Raw genomic sequence first — 26,644 nt, 5'->3', positions numbered from 1 at the left:
CAACACAAGACGAGGCTGCGAGTTGAGGGTAAGAAGATTTACTTTATTAGTGCCAGACTTGGCCTTATATACAAGTCCCTATGCAAGGGGACCTCCCCTCTGGACCTGATGGAGAACTGCGTGATAACCACACAGACCAATCGAAATAACCACACAATCCGGGACATTTCCATACAGGACACACAATGCCTCCCCTCTGCCTGGGAGATAATTAGGCCAGATACTGTATGTAACTCAATCATCTCCAGGCAGAATAAACCACATTGCTTTATAAAGCATTAGAAAGTACCCCAAAATCCACAAATGTGACATCCCCTGATAGCCCTGATCTGGGAGACCAACATATCCAAAAATCACCCAAATCAGAGAAGGGGTTAAAGAATTTCCTGGAGGCCTCGTTTCTGACCGACCGCAGACGAGACCTCATTCGGGGTTCGACATTACCAAATGTCTCAACAGACAAACATAGGGCTTCTGTTACATGGCTCCCTCTTAGTGGAACACGCTGGCAGACCCGGTTCAACCCTTTTTCAGGGCAACTTGGGGCTGTCCAGTCTCTGTTATTCGGTGTTTAGATCAGTCTGCCTTGGACTGGAACACCACCATGACCAGTTACATTGGCTGCCTCGGCACCCTTCTCTCTCTCCACTACATCAAACTCTACAGCCTCCACATCTCACACACTGCAAAGATACCTCGTTGGGTTGTTCGTCTTAATGGCAGTTTGGTGTACAAACACATCTTCCTTGGTGTCATTCCTGTTAATGAAGCCATATCCATTACGCACGTTAGACCGTTTGACGTGCCCAAAACCTTGGTTGCGATGACCTTCTTCTCCCCTACAGAGGCTTGACTTGCTCTCCAGGGCGGTTGGCTGCTGCTGCTGTTGAGTTTCAACGTCGCTGCTAATGGTGTTATAAATTGTTGTAGGGCTGCAACAATTAATCGAAATGTTATCGATAATATTCAATAACGGGATTCGTTGTCAACGAATCCCATTGTCGAATAATCGGCTGATTCGTTGCTATACGGGCGGGAGCGGGCGGTCAGGCACTATGCCTGCGGGTCCTTGAACTTTAAATCACTGCATCTTTATTACCTTACAATGAAGGTCCAGTAACATGCAGAGCAGGCGGAGGCGTAACGTCACTTACTCATGTGGCGCGCATGCTCCGCCTGCTTCATTCATAAAGTAGGTGGAGCAGGCCCGTCACGTGAGTAAGTGACGTTACGCCGCCGCCCGCTCTGCCTATTACTGGAGCTTCATTATAAGGTAATAAAGATGCAGTGATTTAAAGTAAAAGTTACTGCTGGTTAAGGAATACTGCTGTGAGCGGTGGGGCCAGGGCTGTTATGGGAAGGGGATCTGTGGATGGCACTGTTATGGGGAGGGGGATCTGTGGATGGCACTGTTATGGAGGGGATCTGTGGATGGCACTGTTATGGAGGGGATCTGTGTATGGCACTGTTATGGAGGGGATCTGTGTATGGCACTGTTATGGGGAGGGGGATCTGTGGATGACACTGTTATGGGGAGGGGGATCTGAGGATGACACTGTTATGGGGAGGGGGATCTGAGGATGACACTGTTATGGGGAGGGGGATCTGAGGATGACACTGCTATGGGAAGGGGGATCTTTGGATGACACTGTTATGGGGACGGGGATCTGTGGATGACACTGGTATGGGGGAGATCTGTGGATGACACATATAGCATAAGAGGCTATATAGTGTCATCCATAGATCCCCCTATAGCATGGTCATCCACAGGTCCCCCTCCCCATAATCATGCCATCCACAGATCCCCAATAACAGTGCCATCCACAGATCCCCTCCATAATAGTGCCATCCACAGATCCTCTCCATAACAGGGCAATCCACAGAACCCCTCCATAACAGTGCCATCCACAGATCCCCTCCATAACAGTGCCATCCACAGATCCCTCCATAAAAGTGCCATCCACAGATCCCCCATAACAGTGCCATCCACAGATCCCCCCATAACAGTGCCATCCACAGATCCCCCCCATAGCAGTGCCATCCACAGATCCCCCCATAACAGCGCCATCCACAGATCCCCCATAACAGTGCCATCCACAGATCCCCCATAACAGTGCCATCCACAGATCCCCCTATAACAGTGCTATCCACAGATCCCCCATAACAGTGACATCCACAGATCCCCCATAACAGTGTCATCCACAGATCCCCCATAACAGTGTCATCCACAGATCCCCCCCATAACAGTGCCATCCAAAGATCCCCCATAACAGTGCCACCCACATATCCCCCCATAACAGTGCCACCCACAGATCCCCCCATAACAGTGCCACCCACAGATCCCCCCATAACAGTGCCATCCACAGATCCCCCATAACAGTGCCAACCACATATCCCCCCATAACAGTGCCACCCACAGATCCCCCCATAACAGTGCCACCCACAGATCCCCCTATAACAGTGCTATCCACAGATCCCCCATAACAGTGACATCCACAGATCCCCCATAACAGTGTCATCCACAGATCCCCCATAACAGTATCATCCACAGACCCCCCCCATAACAGTGCCATCCACAGATCCCCCATAACAGTGCCACCCACATATCCCCCCATAACAGTGCCACCCACAGATCCCCCCATAACAGTGCCACCCACAGATCCCCCCATAACAGTGCCATCCACAGATCCCCCATAACAGTGCCACCCACATATCCCCCCATAACAGTGCCACCCACAGATCCCCCCATAACAGTGCCACCCACAGATCCCCCCATAACAGTGCCATCCACAGATCCTCCATGTGGCGTAACCAACCTCGCCACTGGGTTTTGGAGGGGACTGTTTAAAAGCCTCTTGCCTCAGGATTATGGCCCATAGTAACTTTTAAACCCCTGAACCTATTCCAGGGAATTTTGGATAGGTTTGTCCCCCAAGTTATACTGTTTAAATTGATGTAAGTTATATGTATGGACAATGTAACCTCACAAAGTTATAACAACTTATAATAAGTGTAACTTGTCAGCTTGGGAGGAATATGCTGGGTGTGGTTCTATTGTCCCATTGTCCTATTGTGTGTTTAAATGGTGATGTCTGTCCTGTTGTCTCCACATGTGTATTGGTGATCTCCCCTTTGTCATGAGAGATAATTGGATTGTCTTCGGTCGTCTCCGGGACAGAGGGGAGGAAACCATGATGCATTGTGGGGATATGTTGTATCTGTTCTGTATCTGCAACAAACTGTAATAAAAACCAGGCTGGGTGTGCCAGCACTTCAGATCACTGCTTGACCCTCAACACGGAGCCTTGTCTCGTTATTGGGGGGATTCCCTGTATGCTGTTGGAGACTGATTGCCAGGAGTGTAAGCTGACGGATACGCTTTTCCTGTTCGTCTGCCGGCAGCTATCCGCGAGGTTCCAGTTTGGAGTGCTATTTTGTATCCAGTTCGGGAGGTTGGTGTTCTGCAGTAGCTGTGCCTGTCTCTCGGAAAGGGGCATATCGCCTAAACGGATTTTAACCCCTTGTCTGCTGAAACGGTGCCGTTACATTGGTGGCAAGCAGCGGGATCGTTCCTACAGCCAGAAGGACAGCTACAGTAGACACCATTTCTTTGGATTTTACAATTTAAGGGCAACGCATGTCTCAGTACAGTGACCCTAAAAGCACCAGGATGGAACCAGCAGTGGAGTACAGATACTCTGTGGAGGAATTTGACCGTATGATGTGGTTGCGGCTGAACTTCTTCGGACCCAATCCAGCTGAGAAATACGTGAAGTTCGTGAGGAGTCTAGTGTCTAAGACCCTACTATACCGGGCAGAAGGTGACGGTCAGCTGCCACGTTGGGTGGACCTCCATCGGAGGTTACGGTTGCGGGACAGTGGGAGCCTAGTCTCCATTCCCCAGCGGCAGTGTGAAGTGCAGGGAGAGGAGAGTAGCGGCCTCCCTCCCCAGCGGCAGGCTGAGTTACAGGGGGCAGAGGTAGTTGTTCCTGCCCCCCAGCAGCAGAGTGATATGCCAGGAAGGCAGTGTGAAATGCAGGGAGAGGAGAGCCACGGCCTCCCTCCCCAGCGGCAGGCTGAGTTACAGGGGACAGAGGTAGTTGTTCCTGCCCCCCAGCAGCAGCATGATTTCTTGGGAATTGGGAGCCTAGTCTCCATTCCCCAGCGGCAGTGTGGAGTGCAGGGAGGGGAGAGCAGCGGCCTCCCTCCCCAGCAGCAGGCTGAGTTACAGGGGGCAGAGATAGTTGTTCATGCCCCCCAGCAGCAGCATGATTTTTTGGGAATTGGGAGCCTAGTCTCCATTCCCCAGCGGCCGTGTGATGTACAGGGAATTGGGAGCCGAGTCTCCATTCCCCAGCGGCAGGCGAAGTTACAGGGGGCAGAGACAGTCGGTCCTGTCCCCCAGCAGCAGCAGGATTTGTTGGGAACTGGGAGCCTAGTCTCCATTCCCCAGCGGCAGCTTAACGCACCAGGGGGAGACAGTAAGCCCCACAACTGTGCAGATGGGACCGTGGTCTCTGCACTTACAGCACAGGGGGTAGGGACAGTCGGTCCTGTCCCCCAGCAACAGGGCTGTTTAGCCAAAGGGGAGACAGTCAGTTTCCCCCTCCAACAACCAGACTCCAACCAGGCTTCTTCCGTGGTAACGCTGGCACCAGGGCAGAGTACCGTTGATCCCTGCCCACAAAGCAACCTCCACTCCAAGCCAGGGAGCAACTCAGAGACCGGGAGTACCAGCTACCAATATAATCTTGGTGGATTCACTGGACAGAGACAGGCTACGAAATTCAGCAGGTCCAGTATTTTGTTGTGGGTGGCCTGCCAGACTAACTCAGGTACCGACCGGCGTGAGGTCAGGTATCTGGTTAGTCTTCCCTGGGGGGGGGAGATGTGTGGCGAAACCAACCTCGCCACTGGGTTTTGGAGGGGACTGTTTAAAAGCCTCTTGCCTCAGGATTATGGCCCATAGTAACTTTTAAACCCCTGAACCTATTCCAGGGAATTTTGGATAGGTTTGTCCCCCAAGTTATACTGTTTAAATTGATGTAAGTTATATGTATGGACAATGTAACCTCACAAAGTTATAACAACTTATAATAAGTGTAACTTGTCAGCTTGGGAGGAATATGCTGGGTGTGGTTCTATTGTCCCATTGTGCTATTGTCCCATTGTCCTATTGTGTGTTTAAATGGTGATGTCTGACCTGTTGTCTCCACATGTGTATTGGTGATCTCCGTTTTGTCCTGAGAGATAATTGGATTGTCTTCGCTTGTCTCTGGGACAGAGGGGAGGAAACCATGATGCATTGTGGGGATATGTTGTATCTGTTCTGTATCTGCAACAAACTGTAATAAAAACCAGGCTGGGTGTGCCAGCACTTCAGACCACTGCTTGACCCTCAACACGGAGCCTTGTCTCGTTATTGGGGGATTCCCTGTATGCTGTTGGAGACTGATTGCCAGGAGTGTAAGCTGACGGATACGCTTTTCCTGTTCGCCTGCCGGCAGCTATCCGCGAGGTTCCAGTTTGAAGTGCTATTTTGTATCCAGTTCGGGAGGTTGGTGTTCTGCAGTAGCTGTGCCTGTCTCTCGGAAAGGGGCATATCGCCTAAACGGATTTTAACCCCTTGTCTGCTGAAACGGTGCCGTTACACTCCATAACAGTGTGTCCTCCACAGATCCTCCATAACAGTGTGTCATCCACGGATCCTCCATAACAGTGCTATTCACAATTTGTTTTAATATGGCCTTTGAACATAATCTTTCAAGTAAAATCATATAAACCCCTTTTTTTGTCATTTTGGTGTTTTTTTCTGATTAATCGATGAAATTATCGACAACTAATCGATTATTCAAATAATCGTTAGCTGCAGACCTAAATGGTTGTGGCTCCCTTCGGAGGTGGTGACTCAGGGAGGCGGTTACTCGCTGTTAACTTGACCCCGGGTGTTGATGGTAACTTAGGATGGGGGTGGGGGGCTGCTGCCTTCGTGCTCCCTGCTGTCCGCTCTCTGCTCCCGATCGAACTGGTCCGCTCGGTTCTAGCTTGGGCCCTGGTTGTCACGGGGTGTGCAACTGCTGTAGAGGTGGGGAAGTTGGCAGAAGTGAGGGTGCCCAGATCGTTGTCCAGAAGGACTTCTGCAGGTAAGTTATCCATTATGTTGACTTTAACTACACCGAATCCGGCTGCCCAGTCAAGGTGAATGCAGAAGCAGGCAGGCGAAATACGGCTCCCCCAGCCACTCGAACAGCTACTGTTGGGCCCGTAAGTTTATGGGATGGAATCAAGTGCCTCTGTACCAGTGTAATTGTAGCCCCAGTGTCCTGTAATCCTTGGGCAACCTGTCTGTCAAGCTTGACCTCTTGTCGGTGCTGTAGTCTATTATCCCTGGAATCATCCTGAATGGGATTGACCTCATACAATACCCCCAGATATTCCTCAGGGTGAGTGTCCGTGTCCATGCAGTGGACAGCCGGGGTACAATGTAACCGGGGTTGACACAGGGGGTGAGTTGTTCCAGGAAAATCGGGGGGGGGGGGGGGGGAGGCCAAAAGGGTAATTGGCCACTCAGTGTCCGGGTTTGCGGCATCGGTGACATTTCACCTTGGAATATTCTGAATTATTCCTGGAAGGACCAGCAAAACGAGGGGGCCCAGGCGGAAGAGGGGACCTAAGCTCCGTTCGTGGAGAGGGTCTGGATACAATGGGGACCATATCCAAAAATCAGAGATGGGGTTTAAGAATTTCCTGGAGGCCTCGTTTCTGACGGACCGCACACGAGACCTCATTCGGGGTTTGACATTACTTAAACGAAATGGCTCCACAGACAAACAGAAGGCTTCTGTTACAGACATGATCAGCAAGCCCCCCTTCATCCAATAGTGATTAGGAGTCCTCTGGAAATCGTGGCCATCGACCACGTGAAACTGGAAGCCAGCAGATCCGGATACACCTATGCTGTGACAATCATAGACCACTACACCAAGTTTGTGTGGCTGTACCTGTAAAGGACTTAACTGCTAAAACTACAGCAGCTGCCACGTGGAAGAGCTTCATTCTGCAGTATGGGTGTCCTGACACGATACTCACTGATAAAGGATCCGCATTCAAGTCTCAGTTGTTCTATGAACTTTGTGCCCTGTACAACTGCAAAAAACTGAGGACCATTGCATATCAGTCTCAGGTGAACCAGATAGGTCATCAATATTAGATCGGCGGTGTCTGACACCCGGCACTCCCGACGATCAGCTGTTTGAGGAGACGGCGTGCGCTGTGTGCCCGTGCCGTCTCCCTTCTCTCTTTCTGCTGCTGTATGTCTATAGGACAGCAGTGAACAGCACGCGCCGTCTCTTCAAACAGCGTATCGGCCTGGGTGTCGGACTGTGATTTTAGCACATTACTACAAGATGTGGGCCCCCTCTTTTGATTTTGCCCAGGGCCACATTTTGTCTAAAACCACCCCTGACTGTGATATTCTTTTACTAAAGTTCTAAAGTTTTTGTAACGTTCAAGCACTTTAGCCCATTGTATGGACTCTTTTATGGGCACAAGGTGACCTCTTATGCACTTTTTAAATGGACTTTGGACTCAATACCATTAGCTAGATAGTTAGCACCTTGCTTCATTGCTCATATGGACTGCCTCTGAGGACGCCTAATACTAATGGTCCCACTTTGCCTTGTGTTAGTTCAGAAAGCCTAGGTATTATATTGTATTACTTGCATGTGCCCTTAACCTTTTTCTCTCCAAAGACTTGGGAGGGGAAGGAGACATTATGTCCCATGTCTTTGGGTTCATGTGCTGTTGCTCCACAGTGAGGACCAAGTGGTAAAGTCACAAGCAGTCTAACATCGTAAAGGGTGACCCCGCTGCTAGAAATGTAAGTTGAGAAGGGGCCAACCCTTATGGGAACTATAGAAAGTGTGCCGGTTCCTTCTCCTAGTTGTAGATGCCCTAAGGCATTGTGCACTGCCTTAGGCTACTTTCACGATCGCGTTTTGGGCGGATCCATCATGGATCTGCAAAAACGGATCCATTACAAAAATTCAACCGCATGCATCCGTCATGAACGGGTCAGTTTGTATTATCTGTAACATAGCCAAGACAGATCCATCATGAACTCCAATGAAAGTCAATGGGAGATGGATCCGTTTTCTATTGTGCCAGATTGTGTCAGAGAAAACAAATCCATGTGCCAGGATCTGTTTGGCCACCTCCAGAGCCCAATGGAAACTGATCGGAGGCAAACTGATGCATTCTGAGTGGATTAGGGCAGAATGCATTAGGGCAAAACTGATCCGTTTTGGACCGCTTTTGATAGCCCATGACGGATCTTACAAACAGAAAGCCAAAACGCGAGTGTGAAAGTTACCATGCTTAAAGCCTTATAACACCTTGGTGCTTGGAAGTGATTACAGGATGAAGCGACTCCTTCTATTTGCGGGTGTTCATAGTATCGTTGAGTGATGACAGTACATGACACCCCCACGCTCCATATACAACTCTGGCCAGGTCATGGAGTATTTGATCGCTTTGTGCAGTATGTTTGGTTCTCTGGTTTTACCGAGAGGGAAACAGGAAATAGACACCCTACTCATACCATCAGAGACCTATTAGTAGTCATTGCTATGTCAATTCATGTATATGGTAACAGCAAATAGTGTTAAGCACCCCTTTAACTTAAAAGGGAACCCTAAAGCATACCATAAGCACAAGCTGAGGGCAGCTTGGTGTTACGTAAGGGGGTATGTAATACCCCAGAGTGGTATTACCATTTCTCCGCTACTGTCTTTTTTTGCTAACATAAATGCCATCTTTGTATTTTATTCCAGGTTCTCCACAAATGTGCATCTGTAATCTTCCTGGTTCACCAGCAGGTGGCAGTGTATATAGCATAGCTATTCTCTAGATAGAATGGAACTCACCATTCCATTCTCCTCTCTTTAGGCAGAAGTGGGCCAGTCCTGCTTGCTACCAGAAAGGAGTAGGGTTGGGCGATCTAAAAAATATTCAGACGATAACGATATTAAGAAATTTTATGCAATAACGATATATATCTCGATAAATAGCCGTTTAAAAGAAAAAAACACAAGGAGACATTATACTGTATGGAGGCCACAAGGAGACACTATACTGTATGGGGCCCACAAGGAGACGTTACACTGTATGGGGGCCACAAGGAGATGTTACACTGTATGGGGACCACAAGGAGACGTTATACTGTAGGGGGGCCTCAAGGAGATGTTATACTGTATGGGAGCCACAAGGAGAAATTATACTGTATGAGGGCCACAAGGAAATATTATACTGTACGGGGAGCCACAAGGAGACGGTAAACTGTATAGGGGCCACAAGGAGACATTACACTGTATGGGGGCAGCCACAAGGAGACGTTATACTGTATGGGGGCCACAAGGAGATATTATACTGTATGGGGGGCCACAAGGAGACGTTATACTGTATGGGGCCACAAGGAGACGTTACACTGTATGGGAGCCACAAGGAGACGTTACACTGTAGGGGGCAGTGGGGCCACAAGGAGATGTTATAATAAAGTGGATATAATAAAGACTTTACAATATACTTTTCCCACGGCTGCCTCGCTTGTGTGCTCCAATTCTGACATCAGATGTTGGTGGGCAGAGATTTGAATATGGGAGCAAGGAGGAGGGAGAGCCGGGGGCTGGCCGCTGCGGGAAGTAATACGTTTCTAATTTTGTCATCAGAGCACACGATCGAGGCAGTCGCAGGAAAAGTCTCTCCATAGACACCCTACTCACATAGAGTTCGCCACATACAATAGAACCGGCAGGGGTGGGTCACGGACGGTGATGTTAGATGGTGGGTGGAGTCTGGAGACTTGAATAAGGGAGGCAGAGCAAGAAGGAGCCAGTGGAAGTATTGTGTTTGTACTATGCAAGGTGCAGGGGTGGGCAGACGCAGATTTAGAAGTGGTCAGCGCACATAACCACTTAGATGACGTCACAAAATATTGCAGTAATTAGGAAACAGCGATATCGCCATATCGCCGTTTTTTTAATACCGCGGTATATCGTGAACACCGGTATATCGCCCAACCCTAGAAGGGAGTGGTGGCAGATATAGAGGTTTACAGTTTAGACTCCATATTGGAGCTGACAAGACACTAACTTGTTCTTTGGCTGAAGATAGGTTTTTTGCTGAGTGTCAGGAGGGAAATAACAGTGGTCGGCACCCCATCCGAGGATACCACAACAGACCTAAAGTACAGAAATCAGAACTAAGCAGAGTTTAGTGCAGCACAAAGAAAGAAAGCAACGTATTTAATCAAGCCTGTGAGTATAGCAGAGAAAAAGAAGAGTTGAGTTTGCCTGCCAGTTTATGCTAAAACCTGCTGGAACAAAAACAAAGCCTGAAAACTGTTTGGATGAACTTTTACTCAAGTAAAGCTGCTGTTGAACTTCATACAGGGTCTGGACTCAATTTTTCCTTCATCCCTCAACTCAACCCCCCTTTATTTGCTTTGGAGCCAAAGCCTAGGGTCCAGCTGTATCCAGGTAGGAGCACCGTGACACATACAGGCCGCACCACACCACTCGGCATTCTACCTAAACCTGGGACGAGATAGGGCTCTGGGGGCGGCACATTGCAGCAAAAAAAGTTTAGGAGCTGTGCTGTCTCAGGTGCAAGCTTGGACTGAAAGATTCATCACATATGCTGGCAGATCCTTCCAAGAACCCGAGCAAAATGACCAAAATTATAGCACCTTTAAACTAGAGGTTCCTGGCCTTGGTGTGGGTCATAACTGAAAAGTTAAAGTATTCCTTGGTGGCTACACCCATCACAGTTTACACTGATAATAACCCACTGGCTCACTTGAACACAGCCCTTTTGGAAGCCCTTGAGCAAAGATGGGCCTCTAGGCTTACAAAGTTTCAATTTTTCCATGAAATACTGTGCTGGGGAAACTAATGACAATGCCGATGCCTCATCCAGGCTACCTACTGAAAAAGAATGAGTCTCTGCAAACGAACAGCCCAGCAATAAGCTCAGCCCCTCCGGCCGAAGACCGCTGGAACCATCAACTCAACACAAATGTGTAATCCTACACCACCAGCAGAGAAAGAAGTCCAGGCAGAGAGTAGAGTCATTAGGGGGCTGCTTGACTACAGCAAAAGAGCACCTAAAATAATCAGGACGAGGGCTGACCTAGAATTGGCTCATCTTGTAAAGAGCAAACTCTTCAGACTCCAGACAGGATTGTGATCTGCTACCATCAGCAGTGATGACCCTGCTGTGAGGTTTGGTGTAATAGCCAAGCCACCCATCACCCAACGACCACAAGGCCAGTGGTGCTGAATTGCCACGGGCCAACCTGCCTCCATATCCTTACTGGTGCCAGAGAAGATCTGCACTGGACACCTGTTGCTACTGTATGTATTTCATGATCTAACACTTTCTTAGGTTTAACTATGGCCTCATTCTTCAGAGCTATAAGGCCCCTTTCACACCGGCGAGTATTCCACGCGGATGCGATGCGTGAGTTGAACGCATTGCACCCGCACTGAATCAGGACCCATTCACTTCTATGGGGCTGTGCACATGAGCGGTGATTTTCACTCATCACTTGTGCGTTGCGTGAAAATCACAGCATGCTCTATATTGTGTGTTTTCCACGCAACGCAGGCCCCATAGAAGTGAATGGGGCTGAGTGAAAATCGCAAGCATCCGCAAGCAAGGTTGCTAGGAGACGATCGGGATGGAGACTCGATCATTATTATTTTCCCTTATAACATGGTTATAAGGGAAAATAATAGCATTCTGAATACAGACTGCATAGTACAATAGCGCTGAAGGGGTTAAAAACATATATATATATAATTTAACTCACCTTAATCCACTTTCTCGCGCAGCCGGCATCTCTTCTGTCCTCTTCTGTGCTGTGTGCAGGAAAAGGACCTGTGGTGACGTCACTCCGGTCATCACATGATCCATCACATGATCCATCACCATGGTAAAAGATCATGTGATGGATCATGTGATGACCGGAGTGACGTCACCACAGGTCCTTTTCCTGCACACAGCACAGAAGAGGACAGAAGAGATGCCGGCTGCGCGAGAAAGTGGATTAAGGTGAGTTAAATTATTTTTTATTTTTTTAACCCCTTCAGCACTATTGTACTATGCAGTCTGTATTCACAATGCTATTATTTTCCCTTATAACCATGTTATAAGGGAAAATAATACAATCTACAGAACACCGATCCCAAACCCGAACTTATGTGAAGAAGTTCAGGTTTGGGTACCAAACATGCCGATTTTTCTCACGCGCGTGCAAAACGCATTACAATGTTCCCGCAACGCACCCGCACCTTTTCCTGCAACGCCCGTGTGAAAGAGGCCTAATTCTACTGCACCGATCCCCGGGGAACAATGACCTGAGGGAGTTCACTTCTCTCCAGCCACTACACAGGCTGCCCAGGGGGTCGCTGCACATAGACTTAATGCACACAAAATAATCTGTAAGAGGACCCTGAACTGTGACTTCTCAATTCCGGGACCTTTCCAGCCCCTCATACACAAGGGAACGGGTACAACTGAAACTTCTGCCCCCCTGTAGTTATCCAGTGCTTGTACCTACACCAAACATGCCCATACATACATACCTATAATCAGGGCTTTTTTTCTGGCGGAACGCACCGGAACGGCGTTTCGCCACCTTTTGACATCGCAGCCTGCCATGCTCCAGCATCGCAGGCTGAGATGTATCAGCGGGGAGGGACTGGGAGGAGGAGCTGGGGGCCGGTGCGTTCACTGTGCTCCGGCCCCCAGCTCCAGTAGTTATAGAATGTGTACAATTAATAAGGATTCTATTCATGAGGCCCCCTCTGCAGTAGAACATTCAATATATCCATCCTACTCACAGGGCTGTTATCTTAATGCTGGCCGGCCGGGCAGACGAGCGGCAGCGTCACGACTGACGTCATGTGCCCTGCCTACTTTCTGAATGAAGGAGGCGGCGCAGGCATGTGACGTCAGTCGTGACGCTGCCGCTCGTCTGCCCGGTGAGTAGGATGTGGCTATATTGAATGTTCTACTACAGAGGGGGCCTCATGAATAGAATCCTTATTAATTGTACACATTTTATAACTGTACTGGAGCGGCAATGGGGGGTCTGTGGATGGCACTGTTATGGGGTGGGGGGGTCTGTGGATGGCACTGTTATGGGGTGGGGGGTCTGTGGATGGCACTGTTATGGGGTGGGGGGGGGTCTGTGGATTGCACTGTTATAGGATGGGGGATCTGTGGATGGCACTGTTATGGGGTGGGGGGGTCTGTGGATGGCACTGTTATGGGGTGGGGGGTCTGTGGATGGCACTGTTATGGGGTGGGGGGGTCTGTGGATGGCACTGTAATGGGGTGGGGGGTCTGTGGATGGCACTGTTATGGGATGGGGGGGTCTGTGGATGGCACTGTTATGGGGTGGGGGGGGGTCTGTGGATTGCACTGTTATAGGATGGGGGATCTGTGGATGCCATCCCTAGATCCCGCATTAACAGTGCCATCCCCAGATCCCCCATTAACAGTGCCATCCCCATCTGGGGGGTTTCTTTGCTGGGCTGGACTTTTATAACCCCTCCAAATTTTACTTGCATTCCTGTTCTCTAATGGGGCGGTTTTAGGGGGCGGTCCTAGGGGTGGGTGGGGGCGTGGCCAGGGGAGGGGGGGGGTGAGTTCCACCACCTTTTCTCTGAGAAAAAAAGCCCTGCCTATAATACACATGTACACACATATCATACACACGCATCTGGCCATGTGCGGTGGTGGCATCACTTTATACCATCACTTACCTTGCACCATGGACAGGAAGACACACAGGACGCAGAGAGACCTCATATTCTTGCTGCTCTCACTGACAACCAAAGAGGAAGTAATGAGGAGAAGTGAGAAGCGGAAGAAGAAGACGTCCCCACCAGAGCTGCCGCGCTTCCTGCATTACACTGTATATGCTCTGCCTATAGCCGGCCCCGGGTCACATGGTCTGGATGATCGGCATACACTGGTATCCTCAGAATATGGGGTTACCCCTAGAGATTAAGAATCATGTTCACCTCGGCCTAAAGTGTCCCCCTAATCCAAATGAAGCAACATTGCACCTGGACTGAGTTATGAATCTCCTCCTAAGCAAAGCAATGTGTCTCCATGGTTACAGGTAGTGTTGAGAGAACCCGAACTGTCCATACCGAACTTTGCGAGTTCAGGCACCCGGACCCGAACTTTGCCAGAAAAGTTTGGGTTGGAGTTCGGTGTTTGAGCATTTAATAAAGCTTTTGAGAGCCCGCAGGGCAGCCAATCAGCAGGCTTTTCAGCTGTGGGCACATAGAAGCCATCACAGCCATGCCTAGTAATGAGCGGCAGGGGCAATATTCAAATTCACGATATTTTGTGAATATTTGGTAGAATAATCGTCATATAGTCACAAATTCACAAATTCGCTAATTCGAGATTACTTTCTTGTATCGGGAATGTAATATTCGCATAATACGCGCGCATACAGGCGTGGGTCACTATAGCTACATTTATCAAGCTGCTAGAAGTTTCCTGAGACTGGAGACAATGGTCGGCGCGGCAGAACGTTACAATGGCTTTATATGCAGATAGAGCGTTCCAGTATATTCCCGATTGCGCAAATCGGCACAAATGATGCAAATATTTTGGCGCAATACGCGCAACTTCACATTTTAACAGGTCTGACTACTTATTAGTGATTGGTGCACTAAGTATTGTTGTGAACTTGTGACATCACAGCTCTATGTCTGTATGGACAGCAGAACCTATCAGCTCCACTATATCAGGATATAACCTGCACTGACTATCTGTATTATATATATATCAGCTCCACTATATCAGGATATAACCTGCACTGACTATCTGTATTATATATATATCAGCTCCACTATATCAGGATATAACCTGCACTGACTATCTGTATTATATATATCAGCTCCACTATATCAGGATATAACCTGCACTGACTATCTGTATTATATATATATCAGCTCCACTATATCAGGATATAACCTGCACTGACTATCTGTATTATATATATATATATCAGCTCCACTATATCAGGATATAACCTGCACTGACTATCTGTATTATATATATATCAGCTCCACTATATCAGAATATAACCTGCACTGACTATCTGTATTATATATATATATCAGCTCCTCTATATCAGGATATAACCTGCACTGACTATCTGTATTATATATATCAGCTCCACTATATCAGGATATAACCTGCACTGACTATCTGTATTATATATATATATCAGCTCCACTATATCAGGATATAACCTGCACTGACTATCTGTATTATATATATATATATCATCTCCACTATATCAGGATATAACCTGCACTGACTATCTGTATTATATATATATCAGCTCCACTATATCAGGATATAACCTGCACTGACTATCTGTATTATATATATATCAGCTCCACTATATCAGGATATAACCTGCACTGACTATCTGTATTATATATATCAGCTCCACTATATCAGGATATAACCTGCACTGACTATCTGCATTATATATATATCAGCTCCACTATATCAGGATATAACCTGCACTGACTATCTGTATTATATATATATATCATCTCCACTATATCAGGATATAACCTGCACTGACTATCTGTATTATATACAGACGTGGACAAAATTGTTGGTACCCTTTGGTCAATGAAAGAAAAAGTCACAATGGTCACAGAAATAACTTTAATCTGACAAAAGTAATAATAAATTAAAATTCTATAAATGTTAACCAATGAAAGTCAGACATTGTTTTTCAACCATGCTTCAACAGAATTATGTAAAAAAATAAACTCATGAAACAGGCATGGACAAAAATGATGGTACCCCTAGAAAACACAGAACATAATGTGACCAAAGGGACATGTTAATTCAAGGTGTGTCCACTAATTAGCATCACAGGTGTCTACAACCTTGTAATCAGCCATTGGGCCTATATATATGGCTCCAGGTAATCACTGTGTTGTTTGGTGATATGGTGTGTACCACACTCGACATGGACCAGAGGAAGCAAAGGAAAGAGCTGTCTCAAGAGATCAGAAAGAAAATTATAGACAAGCATGTTAAAGGTAAAGGCTATAAGACCATCTCCAAGCAACTAGATGTTCCTGTGAGTACAGTTGCACATATTATTCATAAGTTTAAGATCCATGGGACTGTAGCCAACCTCCCTGGACGTGGCCGCAGGAGGAAAATTGATGACAAATCTAAGAGACGGATAATCCGAATGGTAACAAAAGAGCCTAGAAAGACTTCTAAAGAGATTCAAGGTGAACTTCATGCTCAAGGAACATCAGTGTCAGATCGCACCATCCGTCGTTGTTTGAGCCAAAGTGGACTACATGGGAGACGACCAAGGAGGACACCATTGTTGAAAACGAATCATAAAAAAGCAAGACTGGAATATGCCAAACTACATGTTGACAAGCCACAAAGCTTCTGGGAGAATGTCCTGTGGACAGATGAGACAAAAATCGAAGTTTTTGCCAAGGCACATCAGCTGTATGTTCACAGACGAAAAAATGAAGCATATCAAGAAAAGAACACTGTCCCTACTGTGAAACATGGAGGAGGCTCTGTTATGTTCTGGGGCTGCTTTGCTGCGTCTGGCACAGGGTGTCTTGAATCTGTGCAGGGTACAATGAAATCTCAAGACTATCAAGGAATTCTAGAGAGAAATGTACTAGCCAGTGTCAGAAAGCTTGGTCTCAGTCGCAGGTCATGGGTCTTGCAACAGGACAATGACCCAAAACACACCGCTAAAAACACCCAAGAATGGCTAAGAGGAAAAAATTGGACTATTCTAAAGTGGCCTTCTATGAGCCCTGACCTCAATCCTATTGAGCATCTTTGGAAGGAGCTGAAACATGCAGTCTGGAAAAGGCACCCTTCAAACCGGACACAACTGGAGCAGTTTGCTCATGAGGAGTGGGCCAAAATACCTGCTGAGAGGTGCAGATGTCTCATTGACAGTTACAGGAAGCGTTTGATTGCAGTGATTGCCTCAAAAGGTTGCGCAACAAAATATTAAGTTAGGGGTACCATCATTTTTGTCCATGCCTGTTTCATGAGTTTATTTTTTTACATAATTCTGTTGAAGCATGGTTGAAAAACAATGTCTGACTTTCATTGGTTAACATTTATAGAATTTTAATTTATTATTACTTTTGTCAGATTAAAGTTATTTCTGTGACCATTGTGACTTTTTCTTTCATTGACCAAAGGGTACCAACAATTTTGTCCACGTCTGTATATATCAGCTCCACTATATCAGGATATAACCTGCACTGACTATCTGTATTATATATATATATATATCATCTCCACTATATCAGGATATAACCTGCACTGACTATCTGTATTATATATATATCAGCTCCACTATATCAGGATATAACCTGCACTGACTATCTGTATTATATATATATCAGCTCCACTATATCAGGATATAACCTGCACTGACTATCTGTATTATATATATATCAGCTCCACTATATCAGGATATAACCTGCACTGACTATCTGTATTATATATATCAGCTCCACTATATCAGGATATAACCTGCACTGACTATCTGTATTATATATATATCAGCTCCACTATATCAGGATATAACCTACACTATCTGTATTATATATATATATATATATCAGCTCCACTATATCAGGATATAACCTACACTGACTATCTGTATTATATATATATCAGCTCCACTATATCAGGATATAATCTGCACTGACTATCTGTATTATATATATATCAGCTCCACTATATCAGGATATAACCTGCACTGACTATCTGTATTATATATATATATCAGCTCCACTATATCAGGATATAACCTACACTGACTATCTGTATTATATATATATATATCAGCTCCGCTATATCAGGATATAACCTGCACTGACTATCTGTATTATATATATATATATCAGCTCCGCTATATCAGGATATAACCTGCACTGACTATCTGTATTATATATATCAGCTCCACTATATCAGGATATAACCTGCACTGACTCTCTGTATTATATATATATCAGCTCCGCTATATCAGGATATAACCTGCACTGACTATCTGTATTATATATATCAGCTCCACTATATCAGGATATAACCTGCACTGACTATCTGTATTATATATATATCAGCTCCACTGTATCAGGATATAACCTGCACTGACTATCTGTATTATATATATATCAGCTCCACTATATCAGGATATAACCTGCACTGACTATCTGTATTATATATATCAGCTCCACTATATCAGGATATAACCTGCACTGACTATCTGTATTATATATATATATATCAGCTCCACTATATCAGGATATAACCTACACTGACTATCTGTATTATATATATATATATATATCAGCTCCACTATATCAGGATATAACCTGCACTGACTATCTGTATAATATATATATCAGCTCCACTGTATCAGGATATAACCTGCACTGACTATCTGTATTATATATATATCAGCTCCACAATATCAGGATATAACCTACACTGACTATCTGTATTATATATATATATATCAGCTCCACTATATCAGGATATAACCTGCACTGACTATCTGTATTATATATATCAGCTCCACTATATCAGGATATAACCTGCACTGACTATCTGTATTATATATATATCAGCTCCACTATATCAGGATATAACCTGCACTGACTATCTGTATTATATATATATCAGCTCCACTATATCAGGATATAACCTGCACTGACTATCTGTATTATATATATATCAGCTCCACTATATCAGGATATAACCTGCACTGACTATCTGTATTATATATATATCAGCTCCACTATATCAGGATATAACCTGCACTGACTCTCTGTATTATATATATCAGCTCCACTATATCAGAATATAACCTGCACTGACTATCTGTATTATATATATATATATCAGCTCCACTATATCAGGATATAACCTGCACTGACTATCTGTATTATATATATATCAGCTCCGCTATATCAGGATATAACCTGCACTGACTATCTGTATTATATATATATCAGCTCCACTATATCAGGATATAACCTGCACTGACTATCTGTATTATATATATCAGCTCCACTATATCAGGATATAACCTGCACTGACTATCTGTATTATATATATATCAGCTCCACTATATAAGGATATAACCTGCACTGACTATCTGTATTATATATATACCAGCTCCACTATATCAGGATATAACCTGCACTGACTATCTGTATTATATATATCAGCCCCACTATATCAGGATATAACCTGCACTGACTATCTGTATTATATATATATCAGCTCCACTATATCAGGATATAACCTGCACTGACTATCTGTATTATATATATCAGCTCCACTATATCAGGATATAACCTGCACTGACTATCTGTATTATATATATATCAGCTCCACTATATAAGGATATAACCTGCACTGACTATCTGTATTATATATATACCAGCTCCACTATATCAGGATATAACCTGCACTGACTATCTGTATTATATATATATCAGCTCCACTATATCAGGATATAACCTGCACTGACTATCTGTATTATATATATATATCAGCTCCACTATATCAGGATATAACCTGCACTGAGTATCTGTATTATATATATATCAGCTCCACTATATCAGGATGTAACCTGCACTGAGTATCTGTATTATATATATATCAGCTCCACTATATCAGGATATAACCTGCACTGACTATCTGTATTATATATATCAGCTCCACTATATCAGGATATAACCTGCACTGACTATCTGTATTATATATATATCAGCTCCACTATATCAGGATATAACCTGCACTGACTATCTGTATTATATATATATATATCAGCTCCACTATATCAGGATATAACCTGCACTGACTATCTGTATTATATATATATCAGCTCCACTATATCAGGATATAACCTGCACTGACTATCTGTAATATATATATCAGCTCCACTATATCAGGATATAACCTGCACTGACTATCTGTATTATATATATATCAGCTCCACTATATCAGGATATAACCTGCACTGACTATCTGTATATATATATATCAGCTCCACTATATCAGGATATAACCTGCACTGACTATCTGTATTATATATATCAGCTCCACTATATCAGGATATAACCTGCACTGACTATCTGTATGATATATATCAGCTCCACTATATCAGGATATAACCTGCACTGACTATCTGTATTATATATATATATCAGCTCCACTATATCAGGATATAACCTGCACTGACTATCTGTATTATATATATATCAGCTCCACTATATCAGGATATAACCTGCACTGAGTATCTGTATTATATATATATCAGCTCCACTATATCAGGATATAACCGACACTGACTATCTGTATTATATATATATCAGCTCCACTATATCAGGATATAACCTGCACTGACTATCTGTATTATATATATATCAGCTCCACTATATCAGGATATAACCTGCACTGAGTATCTGTATTATATATATCAGCTCCACTATATCAGGATATAACCTGCACTGACTATCTGTATTATATATTTGTGGTCGTGGCTAAAATACGAACTTGGGCAGTGTGCCTGCCTTGAACCTAAACCAGCTGGGGTGTGCCTGGAGCCGGGTACGAGAGCAGCCTAAAAGGGGGCTGCCCCAAAGGAGGACCCTTGGAATAAAGGGAATGGGTGGGTGGGTCCATGAACCGGAGCGCCTACTAAGGTGAGGGAAGAGGGGGCTTATAAAGGCTCAAGCCCCTCCCACAAATGCAGGCTGAACTTCAGCCTTACCAACTTGTGGTCGTAGCTAAAATACGAACTTGGGCTGTGTGCCTGCCTTGAACCTAAACTGGCTGGGGTGTTCCTGGAGCCGGGTACGAGAGCAGCCTAAAAGGGGGCAAAAAGGAAACCAAGATAGTTAAGTACAAGACTTTATTGCCTTATAATACCAGTGACCGAAACGCCTGCGAAATCTCCACCTGGGGGTTAGGTATGTATCTGGTAAAGCAAGACGAACGCCACCTTCCCATCTTTCGGATGACATGGGCGGGGACCCCATGCCGGGAAGCCGCGGAAGTCGCTCCAATGTGGAAGAAATGGCCGGATATAGCGCCGGGGTCAAACCCCAAGCCAGCAGCAACCGTGCGGATGTGGCTGATGAACTGCGCTGCGGTGAGAGCGCCATCAAGATGTGGTAGTAGAGGGCTGTGAGGGGGAGCATCCTGGATGGCGAGCATGAGCTGGCCAAACACCTGTACCGGGCACCATCTATTGCCAGTCGGAAAAAACTCAACCTCCACCGGGGGACCTGTTTGGCTAGTTTTGGTGGAAATTAACTTCAGCGTGTAATGGTCTTGATTCCGCACCAGCTGTTCTCTGTGCAGACTGCACCTTCCTGCCGCACTGCAAGTGAACTCGCCTGGCCTAAGGAAGCCGTAAAAGCCCAAATACATAGCTGCTTTAAAGACCAAGCTGGAGAAGGGCCCAAAAGGAGCACCATCCAGGGCTGAAGTCAATCTCTGGAACATCTCCCCAGTGACGCCCTGTCTACAGGACGGGGGATTGGCCCTACCCTTCTGGACCCCTCGCAAGGTGGCTTAATCGCGTGCAAAAAAAAATTAAAAATGGAGCCACCCCCTGGGTTGCGGAGCATGGTGTGGTGTTGGACGCCCGCCAGGTACAACTTAATGGTATTGTAGGAGAGAAGTAACTGGTGATGACAATGGGCAATGAAGGCCATGATGTTAGGAATGACCGCCAGGCCACCCTGCGGGTGCAGACCCGAAAACTCCTGGAAGGTTCTTAGGCCTGAAAGATAGTTCCTGGCCGTATTGGGGGCAAGGGACTGCTGCACCAAGTCTCTTGCCGAAGAGACGAGCATGCCTAGTCCATTGTCAGGGAACTGAAAGCCGGGGTGGGATATCTGAGCGGCTCGGCCTCCGGCATGACCTGAAAGAAGAGGGTGAAATTAAACCGGGATAGTGCGTCAGCCACCACATTTTGCTGACCCGGAATGTGGCTACAATGCACATGAAAGTTGTGTGACAGGGCTAGGCAAACCAGCTGGCGCAATAGTGCCATGATTTTGGGGGACTTGGCCCTGCCCTTGGCTAAGATGTCGACCAAGGCCTGATTGTCCGTCACGAACATCACTGGCAAGTTAGCCCAGAGGTGACCCCATGCCTGAGCAGCTGCGACAATGGGGTACAACTCCAACAGGGAGGAGGTGCGGATGGACTCGGCATCCTCTAGGACTGAAATGGGCCAACGGTCAGCTAGCCAACGGGGACCCCAAATGGCCGCGTAACCGCAGGATGCAGCGGCGTCTGAAAAAATAGTTGGGCAGGAGGGTGACCATGGAGACACAAAGAAGGAGACGCTGTTCCATCGGGACAGGAACAATTCTCACATGGCCAGGTCTGCCATGGCCTGGCCGTCCAACCGGATGACGCTGTCCTGCTCGGGCGCTGAGGGAAGAAGCTGGAGCAGCCTCGACACAAAAGTCCTCCCCTGGGGCATGATCCTAGAGGCAAAATTGAGCCGCCCAGAAGAGATTGCAACTCGACTCTAGTGAGGCACCCCGTGGAAGCCGCCTGGGAAATGACCTCCTGACACTGAGCGAGTTTCTCTTCCGGGAGGCTGGCCTGCAATAGAACCGAATCCAGGATGATGCCCAGGAATGAGACCCTCGTGGCGGGACCCTCCGTCTTGGACTCCGCGACCGGAACAGCCAGACTGGCGAACATCTCCAGGACGACGGTGAGAATGCCAGACCCGCCCTGCGGGTCTTCCACGACTAGAAAGTCATCGAGGTAGTGGATGACTGACCGGAGGCCACTGTGATGGACCAAGATCCAATGTAGCGCTTTGGCCAGTTGGTCGAATAACATGGGGCTACTCTTGGATCCAAACGTGAGTCTGTTGGCGAAAAAATACTGACCGAACCACTCGATGCCGTAGAACTGCCGCAACTGAGGTTGGATGGGAAGGAGCTTGAACGCATCGGCGATGTCAACCTTTGCCAACCAAGCGCCCCTACCATGCAACAGGATGGCCTGAATTGCGTCGTCACTGAGGAGTAACGCATGGTAAATTCCTCCGAGGGAATCAGGGAATTAAGGCTAGGAATTCCGGAAACATGAGGGGCGGACAGGTCATAAATCAACCTTTTTTTATTGGTATTTTTTTTTTGGATACTAAGCTGATGGGATTGATGCGCCATGAAGCAAACGGGATGAGTGGGAAAGGGCCTATGAGAAACCCTTTAGCCACCTCAGACTGGAGCAACTCGCTAGTTGCTGGAGGGTCCAGGGTGGCGGACAGCATATTCCTGCCTTCCCAGGGAACCTGTGGCAGCGTGATGAGCCCTGTGTGGAACCCCTGCCGGAAGCCTGCCAATAGGAACGCCACGAAGTCCTGATCATGGTGATCCTGAAGGGGAGCCGCCAAGAGGTCCACGTTGACGTCGGCTAGTCAGGACCCTTTAGCAGACTTTTTGGGGCAGGCGGACCGCTGATGGGCCCTGAAGCACAGGGAGCAGACGTGGAGGGATCTGCAGCTGGCATAAGAGCACCCTCCTGAGTTGACATTATTGCAGACCTGGCTTCTTCCCAAGTAGACAATGGGTCTGCCCAGTTTGTCAGTGGAGGGGTTAGACCGTAGAGACCCGGAGGTTCCCGGGAGGGCCCTTGTAACGGACCGTTTCTGCAGACAAGGGGTTAAAATCAGTTTAGGCGATATGCCCCTTTCTGAGAGACAGGTACAGCTACTGCAGAACACCAAACTCCCGAACTGGATACAAAATAGCACTCCAAACTGGAACCTCGCGAATAGCTGCCAGCAGACGAACATGAAAAGCATACAGTCAGCTTACCCTCCTGGCAATCAGTCTCCAACAGCATACAAGGAATCCCCCCAATGACGAGACAAGGCTCTGAGTTCAGGTTCAAGCAGTGGTCTGACTGTACTTCAGATACAGTCTCTTTTATTCATAAAAAACAAACATAGTACTGCCCACAGGGTTTTGAAATCCAACCAATCAATATCTTACAACACACACAATGCAAGTACAGCAACCAATCGTTCACGCCCCCTAGAGGACCAGAAGGGAGACTGCGACACAGAACAGATACAACACATCCCCACAATGCATCATGGTTTCCTCCTCTCTGTCCCAGAGACAACCGAGGGCAATCCAATTATCTCTCAGGACAAAGGGGAGATCGCCAATACACATGTGGAGACAACAGGACAGACATCACCATTTAAACACACAATGGGACAATGGGACAATAGAAACACACCCAGCATATTCCTCCCAAGCTGACAAGTTACACTTATTATAAATTGTTACAACTTTGTGAGGTTACATTGTCCATACATATAACTTACATCAATTTAAACAGTATAACTTGGGGACAAACCTATCCAAAATTCCCTGGAATAGGTTCAGGGGTTTAAAAGTTAGTATGGGACATAATCCTGAGGCAAGAGGCGTTTAAACAGGCCTCTCCAAAACCCAGTGGCGAGGTTGGTTTCGCCACACATCCCCCCCCCAGGGAAGACTAACCAGATACCTGACCTCACGCCGGTCGGTACCTGAGTTAGTCTGGCAGGCCACCCACAACCAAATACTGGACCTGTTGAATTTAGTAGCCTGTCTCTGTCCAGTGAATCCACCAAGGTTATATTGGTAGCTGGTACTCCCGGTCTCTGAGTTGCTCCCTGGCTTGGAGTGGAGGTTGCTTTGTGGGCAGGTATCAGCGGTACTCTGCCCTGGTGCCAGCGTTACCACGGAAGAAGCCTGGTTGGAGTCTGGTTGTTGAAGGGGGAAACCAACTGTCTCCCCTTTGGCTAAACAGCCCTGTTGCTGGGGGGCAGGACCGACTGTCCCTACCCCCTGTGCTGTAAGTGCAGAGACCACGGTCCCATCTGCACTGTTGTGGGGCTTACTGTCTCCCCCTGGTGCATTAAGCTGCCCCTGGGGAGAGGGGGTAACGAGCTCCTCTCCCATACATACTTCCAGCCGCTGGGGAGGGCGACCGACCGCCTCCGCTCCCAATACAGTGTCCTGCTGCTGGGGAAAGGAGACTGGGCTCTCTATTCCCTGTAGGACACTCTGCCGCTGGGGGACAGGACCGACTGTCTCTGCCCCCTGTAACTCCGCCTGCCACTGGGGAATGGAGACTGGGCTCCCAATTCCCAAAAAATCATGCTGCTCCTGGGGGGCAGGAACAACTACCTCTGCCCCCTGTAACTCAGCCTGCCGCTGGGGAGGGAGGACGCTGCTCTCCTCTCCCTGCACTTCACACTGCCGCTGGGGAATGGAGACTGGGCTCCCACTGTCCTGCAACTGTAACTTCCGATGGAGGTCCACCCAACGTGGCAGCTGACCGTCACCTACTGCCCGGTATAGTAGGGTCTTGAACACTAGACTCCTCACGAACTTCACGTACTTCTCAGCTGGATTGGGTCCGAAGAAGTTCAGCCGCAACCACTTCATACGGTCAAATTCCTCAACAGAGTATCTGTACTCCACTGCTGGTTCCATCCTGGTGCTTTTAGGGTCGCTGTACTGAGACATGCGTTGCCCTTAAGTTGTAAAATCCAAAGAAATGGTGTCTCCTGTAGCTGTCCTTCTGGCTGTAGGAACAATCCCGCTGCTTGCCACCAATGTAACGGACCGTTTCAGCAGACAAGGGGTTAAAATCCGTTTAGGCGATATGCCCCTTTCTGAGAGACAGGCACAGCTACTGCAGAACACCAACCTCCCGAACTGCATACAAAATAGCACTCCAAACTGGAACCTCGCGAATAGCTGCCGGCAGCCGAACAGGAAAAACATACAATCGGCTTACACTCCTGGCAATCAGTCTCCAACAGCATACAGGGAATCCCCCCAATAACGAGACAAGGCTCCGTGTTCAGGGTGAAGCAGTGGTCTCACGTGCTGGCACACTCAGCCTGGTTTTTATTACAGTTGTTGCAAATACAGGTCCGCCCACAGGGTTTTGAAATACAACCAATCAGTAATTTACAACACACACAATGTAAATACAGCAACCAATCGTTCACGCCCCCAGAGGACCAGAAGGGAGACTGCGACACAGAACAGATACAACACATCCCCACAATGCATCATGGTTTCCTCCTCTCTGTCCCAGAGACAACCGAGGGCAATCCAATTATCTCTCAGGACAAAGGGGAGATCGCCAATACACATGTGGAGACAACAGGACAGACATCACCATTTAAACACACAATGGGACAATGGGACAATAGAAACGCACCCAGCATATTCCTCCCAAGCTGACAAGTTACACTTATTATAAATTGTTACAACTTTGTGAGGTTACATTGTCCATACATATAACTTACATCAATTTAAACAGTATAACTTGGGGACAAACCTATCCAGAATTCCCTGGAATAGGTTCAGGGGTTTAAAAGTTTGTATGGGCCATAATCCTGAGGCAAGAGGCGTTTAAACAGGCCTCTCCAAAACCCAGTGGCGAGGTTGGTTTTGCCACAGCCCTG

At 46.8% G+C, this 26,644-nt stretch overlaps 1 protein-coding gene across 2 annotated transcripts in view; it reads right to left on the bottom strand.

The window, feature by feature from the left end:
* Positions 1-13,936, bottom strand: part of LOC122930715 — a 164,845-nt gene extending 150,909 nt beyond the window's left edge. For both annotated transcript variants that reach the window (XM_044284280.1, XM_044284281.1), the window contains exon 1: positions 13,830-13,936. The gene's annotated coding sequence lies outside the window, so the exon portion shown is untranslated. The remainder of the gene's footprint in view (positions 1-13,829) is intronic.
* Positions 13,937-26,644: the final 12,708 nt, after the last annotated feature.

The sequence above is a fragment of the Bufo gargarizans genome, chromosome 3, assembly GCF_014858855.1.
Source record: "Bufo gargarizans isolate SCDJY-AF-19 chromosome 3, ASM1485885v1, whole genome shotgun sequence".
NCBI classification, from domain to species: Eukaryota; Metazoa; Chordata; class Amphibia; order Anura; family Bufonidae; genus Bufo; species Bufo gargarizans.
The sequence above is the reverse complement of the archived record's forward strand: the minus strand, read 5'-3'. Positions and strand labels throughout refer to the sequence as shown.